Raw genomic sequence first — 18,083 nt, forward strand, 5'->3', positions numbered from 1 at the left:
AGGGACTGCAGAAAAGGAAGTGAAAATTGTTTGGAGGTGGTTTAAAACTGAATTGAAAACTAATTCATAGGACAGAAAAAGTTTGTTGAGCTGTTCTTGTTTTCCTTTGCACGTGCAACTGCTTGCACACAGTCCTGCAAAACTGAGGGAGTTGCTCCTCTTCTCCAAGAATGATTAAGTAATTCTAAAGTCTTTTTGACTGTGCTGCCACTGGCAAGGTCTGCTGAGCTGTTAACACACAAAACAGCAACATGAGCTGCCTAGGATTCTATACTGCAAAGTACCAAGGAGTGGAAATCAAAAGTGTTGAGGGTAAAGAGCCAATTTCATTGAATTCATCCATTTGAAGAACATCTGCACTGGTTAGAATCTCCCAATTGATATGCTTTAAATTTAAAAAAATCAGCATGAAGGGTTACTTGCAGAAAAGAAACTGTTGAATTTAAACACAATTATTTTGACTAATCTATTCTTTTACTTCATTTATTAAAAACACAAATCCAGAGGGGAAGGGATTTGTATTCATTACTTCTCTTCTTGATTGAAGGTAAGAAAAATAATGAAATGTGAGAAATTTCCACATGACAAAAAAAAAATTCCTACTAGGCTTTTATAAATAGCCTGGACTAACTCCCTTAAGATGTGACAAAAGGATTAGATCACTTTCAATTAGTTATGAGTTGGTCTGCAGGTAAGAAGTGTTCCTTTCTTGCCTTAGGTTAAGCCTCTCCTTGGTGAGTAAAACCTGTGTGGCCCCTCTTTGCCTTTCATTAATTTGACTCCAAAAAGCCAAAGTGAGATAGGAAGGAGAGATGGAGGTAAATCACTTTAGGAAAATCATCTTGCTGATGCTGGTTTCCCCCCTGAGCTCAGATACATGTAACACACCTGAACAGCCAGCAGAAGGCTCATTTCAGGGTGTGCCTTCGACCTACCCCCCAGAGTGGTTTTGTACTGAATTCAGAAAATGTACGTGCAGACATAATTTTCATCCCCTTCTCATCAAGTGAGTCAGCTTTTTCCCTGCTACAACATAAATGCTGTGGCCATAATTATTGGTAAGAGCCTAACCTGCCTTACCAGGGATCCAATGCAATGCCCACTTGAGGGCTGCCAGGAATCCAAGGCACTCTGTTCTCTATCCAGGGAACAGCCCAAGGTGAGCAGACCTAGGCCAGGTGACAGAATAGATTCTGACTCTTCAAAATCTTTCAGAAGCAGTTTTTCAGCTCTTGCTTTCAGTGGGAAACAGAGGTCAGGCAATGAACTTGAACCAACATTCCTCATTTCAAAGGCCAGGTTTGCTTTAACAATCAATTTTGGACATCCTGAGCCTGTGCCTCAGTTTACCTTTTTTTTGTGAACTTTGAGGAATACCCAACTCACAGGACTCTGCCAGCTCTTAAAATTAATGTACTGCTTTAACATGTTCCTTGACCAAAGTTAGCCATGGATTTGCATGTGGCAACAGCTCATTAGGAAATCTGGTGGAGATTGATGGGAACAGCCAAGCCCAAAGCTTTGGGCTGGTGTGCAAACCAACACTCCTGTCACAGCACCCAGGCTGATCAGACAGATGGGCTCTGCCAGCAGCAATGTGTCTTGGCTGTCAAACAGCCTGAACTCTCCAGCCACCTACACAGCACACAGCCACACATGTGAACACCCAGAGAAATTAATATGGATATTAGACCTCACCATTCATTATCCTGTCATCATTTTAAAGCCCAATTTTGAGGTGAGAGGACACATGGCAGCTTTTTAATTACTACTTGCCCCAGCTACTGCAATCGTAGAACCATAAAGGAATCACGGCATAAATTGTTTTTGGCTAATAAATATCAGTCAGGGATAAATAATGGACCAGAGCTCTTTCACCTTTTTATTAATCTATGATATTTGCTGTAAAAGTCTTGATGAAAGAAGCTCTGCCCTTGCAAGCAATGAGCTGCAAATGAATGCAGGGATCTGCTGGGATAAAGGCTTCCAGCAATGACTGATGGAGTATCCTAAATGTGTAAGTGGGAGATGTGAGACAGGGAATGTCCCCCTCACAATGTGTGCAGCATTCACAAACGTTTCTTTGTTGTAATTTTTGCAAGGTTCACTTCAAATGCCAGGAGTTATTTATCTTAGTAAGAAACAGGGACTACTTCAGGGTTGGTGGGAGGAGGAGAGGAGCATGACTATGACTCCAGCACGTGGTACTGGACTTCCAGAGTGGGGTAGTCATTTTGCACTGGCACATTTGTGTGCATGAGAGATTAACCATGTGATAGTAAGAACATTTTACAAAAAAAAAAAAAAAAAAAGAGCTGTTTGCTCAGCTCAGTGCTGGTGTCAATCTGAGCAAATGGATTATTCACCTCCTGACCAAGCTGCAAATACAGGCATGTAGTAAGTGGTGATATTTGGGGGTAACAGAAGACAGGCTGCAGCTAAGAACTCTGTAGCAAAAGGGTGGTAAGACATTGGCACAGGTTGCCCAGAGAATCTGTGGCTCCCCCATTCCTGGAAGTGCTCAAGGCCAGGTTGGACAGGGCTTGGAGCAACCTGATGTGGTGTCAGGTGTCCCTGCCCATGAGATGAGCCTTACAGGCCCTTCCAACACAAACCATTGTGCAATTCTGTGTAAAACCTCCATGCCCATCAGTTAACAATGAGCAATTCTCCAAGAACAGGGGACTTCCAGGTTTTGGAGTGTGCCAGTTTACCATCTTAATTTCTATATTTAAAATCCTCATATACTCTTCATCACTTTTTATAGTCCATTGCCTTGTCCCACTCCCTTGCTGAAGGAATCAGATCGAGATCAAGGAGGTTTTGGCTAAAAGCTGGAGTTTGATGTACAGAGACAGGTCATCCCAGGACACCAGCTCTGCACAGGTCCTGATTTTACAGCTTCTTTTCCGTGTTCAGAATAACACTGGGATCCTCTCAACCAAAGGGAGCTGAAAGCAACCATGGAAAGCTACAGAGCACATGGAACCACTCCATCAGAGAGTCAGTAATGGCTCCCTTCTCTGGCACAAGGATGTGACAGGGTAGAGCCTGAGCTATGAACTAGGGCTAAAAGACTCATGGGTGTGCTTGTCAGAACAACAGAAAAACAAATGAAGAAGGAAATAGTAAATCAGTACCTGGTTTTATATAGGTGTTCCACAAAATAGTTTATGGAAGTGGTTCATTCTTCCCTTTAATCCTTAAAACCTTCAGAGGATGTCATATTCCCACTGCTCATATTTCATTATGACATTTGTATCTCACCCACATCCCACAAGGAAGGACAAGCTTTCCTTTTTAAACTTCTAGATTTTTTACCTTTCCTCAACACCCCTCAAATTTGCCTGGAGAACACCTTCCTAAGGTGCTAAAGTAACTGAGGCTTAAACTTTTTGGAATCCTTCACCTCTTCCTTTTACTTTTGGTTTTCTTCACTTCTTGAAACAAAAAAAAAAATCCTTGAAAGTTCTCTGTCTCGTTGAAGATATAATTATGTCTCTGCCTAGAGGCAGTCACAGCTCATGGCATTTTCTGACTCGCAGTAGAGGACTTTGGTCCTCCAAGCAGCACATTCTCCTCCTGTCTCCCCCTAGGAACAACCTTGAAATTTTTAACTCCAAAATTAGAATTCTGAACTTGCTCCAGAGTGCCTCAAAAAAAAAAAGCTGTATGTGAAATAGCTGTTTCTTGTCAGGCTCCTAAAATCCCTAGCGGTTAAACATAATTTTTTAAAGGCTTTATTTGCTATCAAGCACCTGAATCCTGTATATTTTACAAGCTAATGAGTGAGGTTTTGAGGAGAAAATGTAGCTGTTAGGAATATTAACTGAAGTTATGCTTACTGCCGGAGTGTGTGTAGGGGGTGTGTGTAAAAATCCTGCTTTAATGTCTAATCTTGGAGTAAGTCCCAGAAGAGATTGATTCAATTTCCATTCATTATGAGAGCAAAACTTAAAATTACTCTGATGTATAGACACTCACTATTCCCAGCATCTTTCAGGCAGCAGAGATTAGTCAAGTGTGGTAGGGCCTACCATGGCTTGTAATAAAGAACCCTAAAATTCTGGTGCGGGGTGTGTTAATGGAAAAGCTGAAGGATTGGGTTTGTGTTGCACTATGGGCTCTGTAGGGGACAGCTTTCATTGCCAGGTCTCCAAGCCACAAATCGGAAATCTCCAACTGCTCATCCCTTTCATATCAAAGGGTACTTAGGAGAAGCTCTACCTTATAATTCCTGGTTTGTGTTGCCTTGGGAACTAAAGCACAAGTTTCGAATAAAAAAATATTGTAACTTAAAATAAGGTTTTTTTATACAATACTTGAGGGAAACTAGAACATTTACACATCATCTGGTTTCATATTTGCCTTCAAGGTCCTTCTGCATCCCTGACCCATGTGTTGTAAATAGTCTTGTTGAGGCAAGTTCTATAAACCAAAAGAATCACAGAATCAGCCAGGTTGGAAAAGACCTCTGAGATCATCAAGTCCAACCCTTGATCCAACCCCACTGTGGTTCCCAGATCATGGCACTGATGCCACATCCAGTCTCATCTTAAAAACCTCCAGGGATGGAGAATCCACCCCCTCCCTGGGCAGCCTATTCCAATGTCTGATTACCCTTTCTGTAAAAAATTTCTTCCTAATATCCAACCTAAACCTCCCCTGGCACAGCTTAAGATCATAAGAACTACAGTGACTGTGAAATGAGCTCTTTGTTACAGAGTTAGGGACGTCCTCTGATCTTCAGCCACAAAAAACAAACCTCTTGAAAGTGTTTTATGAAATTCATCTTGCTATATTTTGAAATTACGACTGCATGCGTAAAAAACTCCCTATGAATCTGTAACCAGCCATGGAGATGCATCTGAGGCTTAGGAAACACCTTGGCCTCCATGAGCATCAGGTTCACTAAACAGAACATGTGCCATGGGAAGTTGTAAAACCAGAATACTCAGGAACACCAGAAATACACAGCAAATTAATGGCAAAGCTAAATCAAATCCCAAACTGAGCAGCTCCAAGTACTTCCCTGTGGTTTAGTTCACTAGCCTGAGCTTCCTTGGGCATTGAAAAGGGAAGAGGTGAAGATGCACAGGTTAGAATTTGTTTCATTGCTAATGAGATGCCCTCTGGAAAGGATGGATCAGGTAGATTCAGGAACCCATTCTAATTCCTGCTTTGTACAACATCACTTCTGTAGGCTCCACTTCTCCTTCCAGCATGAGACATGGCATTTATGAAGAGCCCCAGTGCCACCCTGGTGCAGAAATAAGTCCATAATTCAGATGATAACTCTCCAATATTTTTCATACCCATTGAGTATGACCAAAATAATTTTTCCTGGTTTTGAGTCACAATAACTTAAGAAATTATTCTATATGGTGACCAACCTATGAGCTGTGTATATCAAATAAGCATAGTTGAAAATATAGTTTAATAACATAATTGAAAATACAGTTTCAGCTCAGTTCATGCATCAGATTAGCAGTGGGTTGGCTTCCTTGGGAATGGATCAAAGTTAGGACTTGACTCACTAATTATGTGCACTCCTATGTGTATGTTTAGAAGTTTAATGTGTTGACATTTAATGAAGAATACGTGTGCCTCAATCAAATTTACTTCTCAACCTAATGTTGCACTTTGCCTGTTTCATAGGTAATTTTGTGGCCCAGTCCTAACGAATCTTTTTGCCAAAGATCCTGAATTTCTAACAAATATTGTTTAAATTTTGTAGCTAAGGGCTGGAACAGACCTTGCATCATTGAGAAGAACCTTGTGAGCCCAGATCAATCCATTCCTCTGCCTCTACGCTGTCAAAATGCAAAGTACTTTAAGAGGTTAAGTCTTAAGAGGAAACATCATTGCAGTCATGTGTGATTTACAAGAGTATCAGGACACATTACAGCTGGGATTTACTTCCATGCTCATTTATTCTGAGTGATGAAATACTTGTCCTGCCTATTAGTGCCACATAGACTTAATTGTCAGTATTGCTTGGCCAAAGGAAAACAAAGGCTTTGCAGAAAGGCAGAAGGTAAATGTGCTGCAGGAGCCCAGTGGAGTCCTCAGAGTCTGAAGCTGCACAGGACCAAGCACATGTGCAATTAAGTTGCCTTTTATAAAGGTTGACTGAGTGATCAGTGTATTATTAGTAAGGTTAACAAAAAATTTCCCTTTCATAACTCACACTTTAAATATCAGTGTGGCAAAAGCCTCGCTCTTTTCTGGCTTCGATTATTTCAGTCCCAAGCCTATAGCCCTTAGAATGCTTATAAAATTCTTAGACTTTATTTGAAATTAGGGAAAATGGAGCTTTGCTGACTAACACTTATTTAAGGGAATACATTTGTTTAACTTGAAACTCACTGGGGCACAAACTGACAAGGGAAACACACTTCATGAAAAATCTACATTCCATTCAAACTTTGTTCAGTCTAAAAATTTACCCACTAAATTAAGGAACCAGCATGCCTAAAACTGCTCAGAATACTGAAATTTTGCATTTTCATAGAACACAGACGTTTCACACGTGATATTCCCAAATGAAAACCACACACCCTTTAAATGCCCAAACTGAGGATTTCATCTCCTCAAGCCCATGACACACATACCCCATCTTGACCTTCTACAGTGTGTTGTACCTGTCTTCATCCTCTATTCCCAACTCTCTCTAAACCATCACGAAGGAAATATCTATCTGCTGTAAAACCTTAGAAATTGATACAAATTCAAATTACAGAACGGGTCTGCAACAGAACACACTGTAAGGGTTGTACAAAGCACCTCCAAATAAGAAACTTCCTCTGTCTCATTAAATCATGTAATTGAACATGAGTGTTTGACTCTGAAAGGTTTATTACTCTAAACACTATTGATTAATAGTAAAAACCACTGCATTTCTTAATTTACAATCAAGTAAATCAGTTCCTAACCTCTCACCCAGCACTGCAGGAGCCTGGCAGAGGTGACAGCCCTCGGGGGTACCTGCACAAGGGAGGGGGTTGGCCACTGTCAGCTTAGTGCTTATTTTTCCTGATTCCCAGGACTTGTCTGATTGATGGAAATCCTTGGTTAAACACTAGCTGACATTTCAACCACCTGAACTGTTCTCACAGGTTTGGCAGTTTTTCAACCCGTTTCTCAAATTAGTTGTTCAGATTCCACACACACCCCCCCTTTAGTTTCAACTGGTCTAATCAGGAAAGAGAAATATTCCTGTTCCTGTGTGTGTCTTCTTTGTCATTGATGCCTTGAGAACATCTAGGGCCAGTTCTTTAACAAATCCATCCCCTCAAACTGCACGTCAAAAGTCTAACTAACAGCTTTTATTTCTTTTTTTTGCCTTTTTTTTTCAGGGGGGAAGAAAAATCTGTGCTCCCTATACAGTTCTAACAATATATTTGCAATTTATGAAATCAATTAGATTTTTAGGGTTGCTCTGTCACAGGATTTTTGCTGATGGGCATCAAGTCCTACCACACAATGCCTCAAGTGGAAATGTTATCAATCCTGCTATTGACAGGATCGTAAAACAAGACTGGAGACATGAGATCCAATGAAGTAAATGAGAGAGAATCTCTTAATTGCATCAGTATTAGATCCAATCAAAAAATAAAGGATTCAAAGCAAAGATACAGGGTTAAGTGTTTAATGCCAGAAGGTCATTTTTCCTGTACCTTAGTCACTTTTTTCAGCCCCAGAGGGAGCAATCTGTGTCAGTAGGGTATGGCACATCTTCAGATCTCATCTGGGAAAGTGATTTTAAAGAGAACTGCCCCAGTTTGTAATCACAGTGTTAGTAAACCTACAAACAATTCAATGACCGTTTGCAGATTTACTAACACTACTATTACAAAAATAAAAATGTATTGCCTGTAAAGCAGGGCTAAGTAAGCACTATGAGGATGGTGACAGACAACTGAATTAAGTGTTCCTCTTTCAGTTATCACATGCATTGTTCATAAAGAGATTATTTTTCCAGCACAGTCTAATGCAATTACTCCACATAATCATCATTACAATTTGCCTACCATATAAAAATTCAATGCCATGCTCTAAAAACCATCATCCTGCAAGAGAACCTGCAATCAGTCTGAACGAGCTTCACATGAAAATGTATTTTCTCCAACTTTGGTGGATTTTTTGAGCAACTAGAAACCCGTAGTTTTTAATCAAATGTAACAGTTTATCTCGAGTTGAGGGAGAGTCTTGCAGAGCTCCTGCCTTTGGTTGTGTGTGGTGTAATGGTGTGACTTGAGCGAGGTTTGATGAGCTTCCTGTTTATGCTGAAAAGATGTGGGGTTTTAATACCCATAATTCTGTTACACTTTTGGCAGGCCAGAGACTTCGAGGTGGAATTCAGCCTAAATGAGAGGCAGTGACTTATCAAGCCACTTTGTGCCCAGTGTAAAACCATGACTTGCTCCACTGAGCATGACTGAACACAGCTCTAGTTAACAGGTTTTTTAATAACCAGGAAGACCAAAGGGGGTCATTATCAAATCTAGAAAGCAAAGATATTCATCTGAGATCCAGGGGTGAAATGCCAGTTCACAAGTTAACGCTTCTACAATCTTTTCTTGGAAATTGCTAAATGCTTCAGTGTAACACATGATTGCAGCAATTTTTTAAGGTTAAAAAGAAGTCCTACTGATTTATTATTTAAAACAAGTAAATTTCTAAAGAATATTTAAACCAGAATTAATTCTTAACGAAAATTCTCTGGTGCCAAATCAAGCATTCATACTCTAGGAAATTTCAAACCTTGAATTCTCTTCAGTTTTATTAATTCAGCTATAATGAACACTGTATTTATTGATGTTCTAAACATTTAGTATTAGGCAATTTGAATGACTCTCTCACATGGAAAATAGAGGATGAACTGCTTTATTACCTACCTAAGCTCTGAGGACCTCTTTCCCAAGAGCTCTGCAATAACAATCTATAACACATGTAGGTCCTTCACTACCCTCACTTCATGTGTGTCTCTCCTTTGCCACGGACTGGGGCAGCAGGGGAATTATAAAATATAAAGTATCAGCCTGTTTAGTGTAGGAAGCATTTGTTAAAGAAAACAAACAAAATCACAAACACAAGCTGACAGGCTTCCCACACAGCTTGAGCTACAGATTTGTCTTGGGGTTTTTTTTTTGTTTTATTTTTTTTTAATCTAGAATTTCTGGAGAGCCCACAGAGACATCTTGTGCCTGGATAATATATAGCAAGGGTTCAGTATAGAAAAGGGGTCATGGTCTTTCTTCCTTTTGGGACACTAGAAGCACAAGACAGCTGGCTCTTACCAGCATCATGGTTTGTGAGTGCAAAGTTATTACCTCCCCTGTCTGTAGGTGGATCAAGAGAAAATGGTGGAAGCTCCTGCTACAGTGAACTGAGAATAGCCATGGCAGCATCCAGTCTTTTTTCATTAGGTAATATTTTTCAATATTTTTGAGTAATGTTGTCTTATTCAATAGAGTATCTTATCTAATAGCTGTTGGTAGACATCAATTCTTGAATTAAACATCTCTGTGTTACACGTTGGTAGCTGCATTGCAGCAAGGAAACCTTCAAACACTATCACTGAGCTTTGAAACCAAACACTCAGATTCCTATCTGAGTGCTCTTTTTTCCAGTGGAATCCTTGGATTTAGTCACAAAACAGGAGCTAAACAGCATTCCAGAGTTTAAATATTTCAGGTAGTGACAGTGAGATGAAGTACAAGTGTTGTGAGCTGACTGGAGCACCCTGAGAGTGGTTTAGGCAGCAAGAGGGGTTGAAGCAACCTCAGAGAGGGCAGAGCCAGACTGAGATTGATTCCTGATAGACTAATTCCTCAGAGCATCAAAAGTGTCCCATTTTCCCCTGTTAAACACCTGTCTCACTCAAAACTACATACACTCTACAGAATTGATATTTATATTAAAGTTGGGAATCCAGTGTCAAATTATGCTGCCATTAATTTTTCAACAAACCTTTCAGAAGATGCCCTGATTCCACCTGAATAATTAAAGCATTCCCTGTTTTACTCCAGGATACCCCACACAGCTGCAGCATTGCTGGGGTTGCCTTTGTCTAAGGATGTGAAGGAAGGAAGGTCTGCAGGGAGAGGGGCAGGCAGTGACACAGCTCTGCACTGAGGGACAGAGTGTCAGCAATCCTACAGAAAGCAACGGGGGGAATTAGCCCCAAGGACAAAACTGCTGCCTGCTGGCATTCCCTGCCTGGGAGAGCAAACTCAGAGTGGTACAACAGCAGCTGGTTTCTCAGAGGACTCATATCTGAGTGTGCTGGCTTTAGAGGACCTTTTGAAGTGTACCTGCTGTTGGGGCAGGCAGCAGCACCCCGGGCAGCCTCTGACTACTCCATTTGCATTAGGATTTTTAATGTCAGAGAGACAAAAAGAGAGGGTTTTTGATTTCCTTGTTTGTTTGTTTTGTTGGGTTTTTTTCTTTTAAAGACCCAACAGTACACCTGGTAGAGGGTAAAGATAAATGCTTGGACAACATGAAACCTGGGCTAGTTCAGGCTCTCCAGGAGAAAGAGAACATCAGGATTCTGGCTGCCCTCCCACCAAGGGTCCCCCAGAGCTCTCACTCTTGGTGCAGTTGATTGAACAGCCACTGTGACTTACAAACTCCCATGAAGTACAGTTTTTTCCCTGCTCATTATTTGCTCCAATAGCAGCAGGTTATCCTACCCTCTCTCCAGCTGTACTTTAGTCACTCACTGGCCAGTGAAGCTAAGCTGTGTTCACTGCTCCTTCAGTCCTTGGCTACACACTTTGTGGAATCTCTGGGTCCTACAGTCAAAGTGTAGAGAACCCTTGTGAGATGCCCAATTTCCTCACATAACCATCAGATCCCACATAATCATCAGATTCCAAAGCAACCCCACTCTGGGCAGTTCACTCAAGAGTCAGTGGAGAGGGACAGGAAGATTTCTTGTGCACACACATCACGGTTCACAAACACTCCCCAGGAGAGCTCTCCTGATGCCATTTGTGAAGGTGATCAGTAAAGTTTTGCTGGTGTTCACTTAACCACCAGCTGAGAACCCAAAATCACCTGCAGAGATGTGGCTCACACTGAACATCACACAACAGCTGCCATCACCCAGCCACCCTTGTTTCATGGCAATACTGTGCCAAGGCTTAGAAAAGCTATTTTTGTGCTGTTACTGCTACACAGGATGATAATTCAGAGAAACAGCCACTAGACTGGAAGGGAATGTGTAAGAAGCTCTGGAAAAGTAGCCCTGAAGCTATACTGGCAATGAAAATGAAGTTCTGTTACTCAGAGCCAAGAGTGAGGTCACAGAAGGCGAGGCTGGCACAGAATTTACTTATCCCCACTCTCAGAGGAGGCTCCTTAAGTTTATCACTGGCTCAAAGGTACATTGATCTTTCAGAGATGAGAGGAATGAGAGTAACTGATTTTTAAAGGTAGATACATGAAGTAATTGCAAGTTTGCCTGGACAAGAAAATGCCACATGTGCTTTCCCTCTCTCCTCTGACAGTTAAAAGAAAAATAGCAGCCTCTTGACTGAGTGTGGCATGTGAGAATTTCAGAATGGCTCTTGGCCTGTCTGGTAAAAGTAGATGATTTGCCAGAGCAAAAAATAGTAGGAGAGATGTTGGATAAGAATGTCACAGTTCCAGCCTGGGGACTTGTGATGATGCAACCAGCATTGAGGAGAGTAATAAATGTTATGACGTAAAGAAACAAACCAAAAAAACACCACACAAAAACATCCCCCAAAAAACCCACAATACACTTAAAACCCACCCATATATTGGAAAATATAGTTGGCATTTTGGACAGAGAAAGACAATAGGTTTAATTCCTATCTGTGTAACAACCTTCTTTGCAAAGCGATAGACAAATCAATTAATTTAGTCCCAAGCCCCTGGAATGGGCACTGTGATATTTACCTTTCTGTGATCTAACCAAAAGCTCCTTAGAAAGAGAACTGTGTCCCACTGCCAGTCAAGGGAGCAGATAAAAACCTCTGCCAATTGGTTTAGTTTATGACTTGCTTTCAGAGTGCCATGTGTTGAGCTGACCATCCATTTCCATTCAGAAAGAAGACAGTCAAATTCTTCTGGTATTTATGTCTTTATCCAGACTCCTTAGTCTGGATGATTTCAGTGGTCAGGCACCTACTTTGGGAAGTGTTTTTTTCTACCTTTAATGGATATTCACAATAGAAAACTATAACTTCCTGTCACCAGATAAATAGGCTGCTCAGGTAGATTGTCAGGCAGGTTGAGCACTTTATAACACTTCCCTTTCCAGCAAAATGTATTCATTACTAGGCATAAAAAAAGAATCTGAGTAATAGCCAAACAGGCACAAAAGGAGAATTATTTAGCTTTAAATCTAATTATTTCCACACTTGCACGATATTTACACAAGCCCAATTTTATTAGACTTGATTTTCTCTCAGGATATTTCTGTCTGCTATAGCGATTTCAGCAAAGGGAATTTGGAGAGACATTACAGTGTTATTCTGGTTCATTCACATTTTACACAGGGGGAAATTGCTATCCAGAATGCAGTGCTGTGGACTTTACCTACCACTGAAGTTATTCCTCATGTACAGAAACCCACTGAGATTACACTGATGTGAAGTTTGCATAAGGTCAGAATCCGGCTTTTTGTTGCTGGAGAAATTTAGATATCTTTGCTTCTTAAAAAGTGTTGATAATAACAACAATGCACTCATTATTTCCAGCTGCATTTCACCTTTAAAATGTCACATTTAAAACTCAAAAAGCATGGGGCAATTCATCTTTGGACTCATACAGAGCTCTGCTTTCTTTGATACATATTATCTGTATGGAACCAAAGCTCCACTGAAAAAAAAATTATTTTTAAATTTTTTTTTTAATATTTTTTAAGAGATGAGGTACTTTGTGTAGGATGAAGGAGAAAGATGTTGCGGGTAACATTTTTTTTTTTAATGAGAACTCTAATAATATTATTATTTGTATTAAACAATTTCATTTCATTTGGTTTGTTATAGCAATATGACTGATCTCTCTGATCTGTGTCATTCCAGTCTTGCAAGCCATAATCATGCAATGGTGACAGGACTACCAGGGAGCTGAGAATTACAAGAATATAGTTTACACTGTAAATCTCTTCCTGGCTTTCACAGGTGCTCTAGAATCCACATACACACTAATCAGTTGAAATTTGTGACAGATTAATGGAACAAATTATATCTGAGCACTGAAAAACACAGAGTACATAATCACATCAAAGTCAGCAGGACATTCAGAAAAGGACAGGAACCAAACCTGCCTTTATTGCAGGCAGTGTTAAATATTGAAAGTTCATTGCTGTGTACAGTGGTGCACCATCTCATCTAATAAGCCACAGGAGTATAAAGAAACTATGGAAAACATATCTGTATCTTTTAAGCAATTTAATTCTAGAGTGGATCAAGGCACTTGTTTCTCTCTGATCAGGTAAATCTTGTCCTTACAGAAAAAGATCAGTGGGATGAGCCAGCATAACTCTGGGTATTTGGGGAACCACACTTATTTGTCAGCTGTGTTTTCAATGTTGTTCTGATGGTGATGCAGAAGGGGAGGACCCAAAAATCTGACAGTTTGCCTCTGAAGGTTATTCTGTTCTTGTCCTTGCACTGCTGAACACACACTCTGCACCCAGCAATGAAACAACTCTGGGCCAGCCACAGGTATTCTCCTTCCAGCACTTTACATCTATCAAGTGTTCTGGCTTTAGGAGGTAACAACAACCTGCCTGAGTAGCCCATGTACAGTCACTGCATGTCTGCAGCTCTGGATGGCTCATCAAACCCGAGGTGCTGGGCAGGGGATGAGTTCCAGGCACAGCTGCAGAGGCTGAGAGCAGTCCCATCCAGCGAGTGCTCTGCGCTGGAAGGAGCCACTTTTTGCCTTAGAAAAAAAATAGTGTTTAACTTCTCCCTGGGAAACAGTTCCCACACCGTTTGCTGCAAGTAGGGCAGTCTTGAAATATCTCAGAAGCTACAACAGACAAGGTGAGAAACTTGTAACATGATCTGAAACTGCTTTGAAATGAGGTATGTGAACATTTTAGGCAAGTAACTAAGGGGAGAGCCAAGTAAGAACCCAACAGCCTGCTGTTGTCAAGAGCAACCCCACTTCCCCCACATGCAACCATGTCTGAGGTCTCCCAGTTTCCTTCATCCCTCCTGGATATGTACCACACTTGCTGTTTTCTGGCATGTTAGAGCTTACAGAATGTGCTGACATACGTAAAATGATTTTTTTCCAACAACAAAATTCCAAAGTTTACAAATCCAGGAGAAATAATTCTGAGAATTGGGTGAAAGAGATGGAAAACAATTTCTCCTTTAAGATCCTAGCTCTCTTTAAACCCCAGATTTAAGAGGTTTGGTCTATTCAAGTTCCAGCCCTTTGCCTTTCCAACAGCAGTGGTATTCATGTCTCTCTGCTGAGTTAATGAAGAGTTTGCAACCAAAAAGCTCATCCATCTCATAGAGCATTGCAAGAGAGTAAAGTAGATCAAAACAGCATTTGGGTCAGTTGGTAATTTACTGTGGCATGAGAAGATTAAAAGCAGTTCTCATCTCTTTTGTCTCCTTTTGTATATTCATCTGTGTTGTAGCTCTCATGCCATACAGTTTCCACTTTCAGTGGAGATCTGCCAAATAACATAAACTTTCATGAGAAAAAGTTATTGCACTGACAACATTAGACAGCTGGATAAAAGCTGATTCCCAGGCAGCCTCTCCTGGTCCTTGTTCCAGGTGCAGGATTCCTAAAAGTCTATGGCACTGGAAGCATTCGAAAGGCAGAGAGTCCTGCAGAGCCAAAGCAGACACAGCCCACCTGACACTGAGCACCCCTCTGGCTCAGCTGCCTCTGTCCCATCACACCAAAGCTGCTGGTTGGCAAGAGCTGCTCTTTATCAACATCATACATAATTATGCTAGAAGTTTTGTTTCAATAAACACATCATATTGAACACCACTGTTCCTTAATTTAAATCCAGACTTCCTCATCACAGAGTAGATGCTGTGTGGCTTTGCTATTGGTACTGGCGTACAGCTCTAACCACCTCATTCCTCACCTACATTAACTCCTAATGGGTCTTTCCCCTCCTGCCCTACAAAATCTCTCCCAGCATTACCCTTCATCCTTAGCAGCAAACTGCAGCACATATGCTGCATTTGGAAGGACACAAGTGAGCCAGTGTGGCTGGATAGAGCTGAACTGACTCCCATTCAGCTGGATAACACGGCTTGTCTGGCAGGGCAGGAGCCTTTATTCACTGCTGTTAACAGCCATGGACTCCCATACACCATCCAATAAAAGACTTTAACTGTAGATATCATATCAGCCCTAAGAAACTACCCCATAGAATTCAGTGGAAATTGGCAGATATTAAATTAGCTGACACTTGTTTATTCCTTGAACACATGTTTGAAGCCAGAGCTGACTGCAACATTCAGAGGGTCGATGCACGATTCTCTATTACATTCCATCTATTACACATGGAACAAAAGGCCAGAAAGTGCAGACATCAAGGGGAAAAATTCTAGTTCCACCACATTAGCTAAAGCTATCTACTGTTGGAAGCAATGATAGGTAATCTATAAAATAATTTCAACAGCCCCACAATAAAAGAATCCCACTATCAGTGCAACCCAGTGGTATTAGTAGCTGGAAGAGAATTTATTCTACAGTGAAAGTTAGTCCATAAGAAAAAGAAAAAGATGTTTTTACAATATAAACCACATGTGTTTATGATGTATAGAGCAGCATCTTTAGAAATCACTGTGCATGAATTTGGAAGTTTCAATCAAGTCAAAGTTTGGGTGACACCACAAGGCTAGACATGAAGGACAAAACTGCCTATCAACAAAAGGAACACTGTAGAAATCAAGTCTAAACACAGTTTGACAAACACTCTGGACAAGGAGCCCAAATTACTTAAGTTATTGTATTTAGGATAAAATAAGTTTCCAAGTCACCCTCCAAACCAAGTCAGATCTTTTTTATTCTGCCTTCTGAAGCACAATCAGAAATTCAGACCTCAATTCTTTGTCCCTGATAACTGCTGTAGCAGCAAACTTGCAAAATCTTCCCCTGTTTTCACATTTGGTGGTCAACCTCAGTGAAGTCAGGAACTAAACTGGTGGTTTAGGCAGCTAGCAGAGGCAGGACAGACCTGCACCTCCAGCATGGCCCTTATGCTTTCAAACCAGAGAACAGCAAATGTTAGCTCTGTGCTGCCTGAGTTTCCCTTATGGTAGCATATTCTGAGGTCACACGAGCCACACAGATCATTTGTGACAGACCCAATGCAGGAATCTTCCCACAGAATGCCAGGCCCTGCCCTCTATTTCTGTTCTTTGGTAAACTGGGATTTCCTCTGAATGCTGACACAATCTGTCAGATTAAAGGGCCTGCAAAGCATTTATTCTAAAATTTGCAACTAATATTTATGACTAAGCTTATTATTAGGGATTTTAAAGTAAATGAAGGACTTGGCAGTGTTAGTTTTACAGTTGGACTTGATGATTTTAAGAGTTTTTTCCAACTTAAATGATTCTGTGATTCCCTATATATTTTCCAGAGAAGACCACATATAGTAATAATTTATTATGTTATGTGATAGGGAATCACAGCAAAGAGAAAAAAGATGAGCTGGAAAGTGTCCTTTTGTCTTTTGAAGGACTCATTTACTGGTCTATCACAGTGCTACCCAGCATCATTAACACAAAATGTAACTATGAGTATTGCCACTGCAGCTGCCAAAAACCGGCTGCATCATTCCTGGGAAAATGGGCATAGATTCAACCACAGAAAGGGAATGAAGGAGCAGTTCTAGCACATCTGTGTAGTTCTAGGAGACCCATGGGAGTGGAAGGGTTGAAGCACCATCTTCTAACATGAATTGTTCCACAGCTCTGTCCTCCACAAGACATATTTAGAAGGTGACACAGAACTGGGCTGGAGTTTTCTTCTGCAAATACCTTCAGAACCACACACACCCAAGCTCCCCATGGATCTGCTCCAGCACACACACAAGCTGACAATGCTTGGGCCTGTCAGCACCTGGCCAAGAGTCTGCAGAGACCATGTGGGGATGCTCAGTGCTGGCTCCAAATGAGACACGAAGGGAGCACAACCAGGGCTAACAGGACATGGCTGCTGGATTCAGCTGCCTGGAGAGCTCTCCAAAGGGCTGCATTGCACTGCAGAAAGCCCCTCTGACACACAGTTAGAGACCTCTAAGAAAAAAGAATCACAAAGATTACCACAAGTTATTCATTTTAACTTTGCTTATTTTAGGAAGCTTTTTTTTCCCCCCTCTCCTTAAACTGCAAAGAACATTTTTTCTGCTGCTCTAAATTGGGAATTAATGTTAAGTGGAATGAGTGAAGTGAGAAAGTTTGGTGTCAGATATTTTAGCTGTGGCTTCCTAGAAAGTCAGAAACATTTTTCTGTGATTTAGTGCAATTAATTAAATCAATATACTCGGAGAATTTCATGTGGTAGGTACAAATGAGGCAGTCTTGTTCATCCAGAGTGATATGAAATTGCCCCTTAAATAGTATTAGAATTCTTTTAAATCATTTTTCTTACTCACAGCTGTATTTCCATTCTTTAGTTAAACAGGCTGGTAAAGTATTCAGGAAAAGGTACCTTCTATTTCAATAATTATAATGATATCTTTTTATCATTTGAATCAAGATAGTTTCTTACAGGGTTTTATAAATTATTTCGCTCCAATTCCAAATAAATGCCCAGATTTTGATATTACAATGGAGCGACTCATCATGCTAAGTGAAAACCACTTTTTACTTCTCTAACCCAGGACAAAAAAGAGACCTGCAAGAGAGGATGAAGTTCAAAAAGGGACAGACTCCCATAGCATGGAATGTTTTAATCATTGTCAGAGCCCACGTAACAAACCACACAGGCAAAGGCAGCGACAGCACAAAACTTCCCAGGAACTTTGCTTTATTGTCTTGCCATTAGACATTGGTGCTATCAGCACTATCATTGTCCTCCTACAGCACTGCCAGAGACACCAG

This window comes from Manacus vitellinus, unplaced genomic scaffold (assembly GCF_001715985.3).
Source record: "Manacus vitellinus isolate BGI_N305 unplaced genomic scaffold, ASM171598v3 scaffold_31_pilon, whole genome shotgun sequence".
Lineage (NCBI taxonomy): Eukaryota > Metazoa > Chordata > Aves > Passeriformes > Pipridae > Manacus > Manacus vitellinus.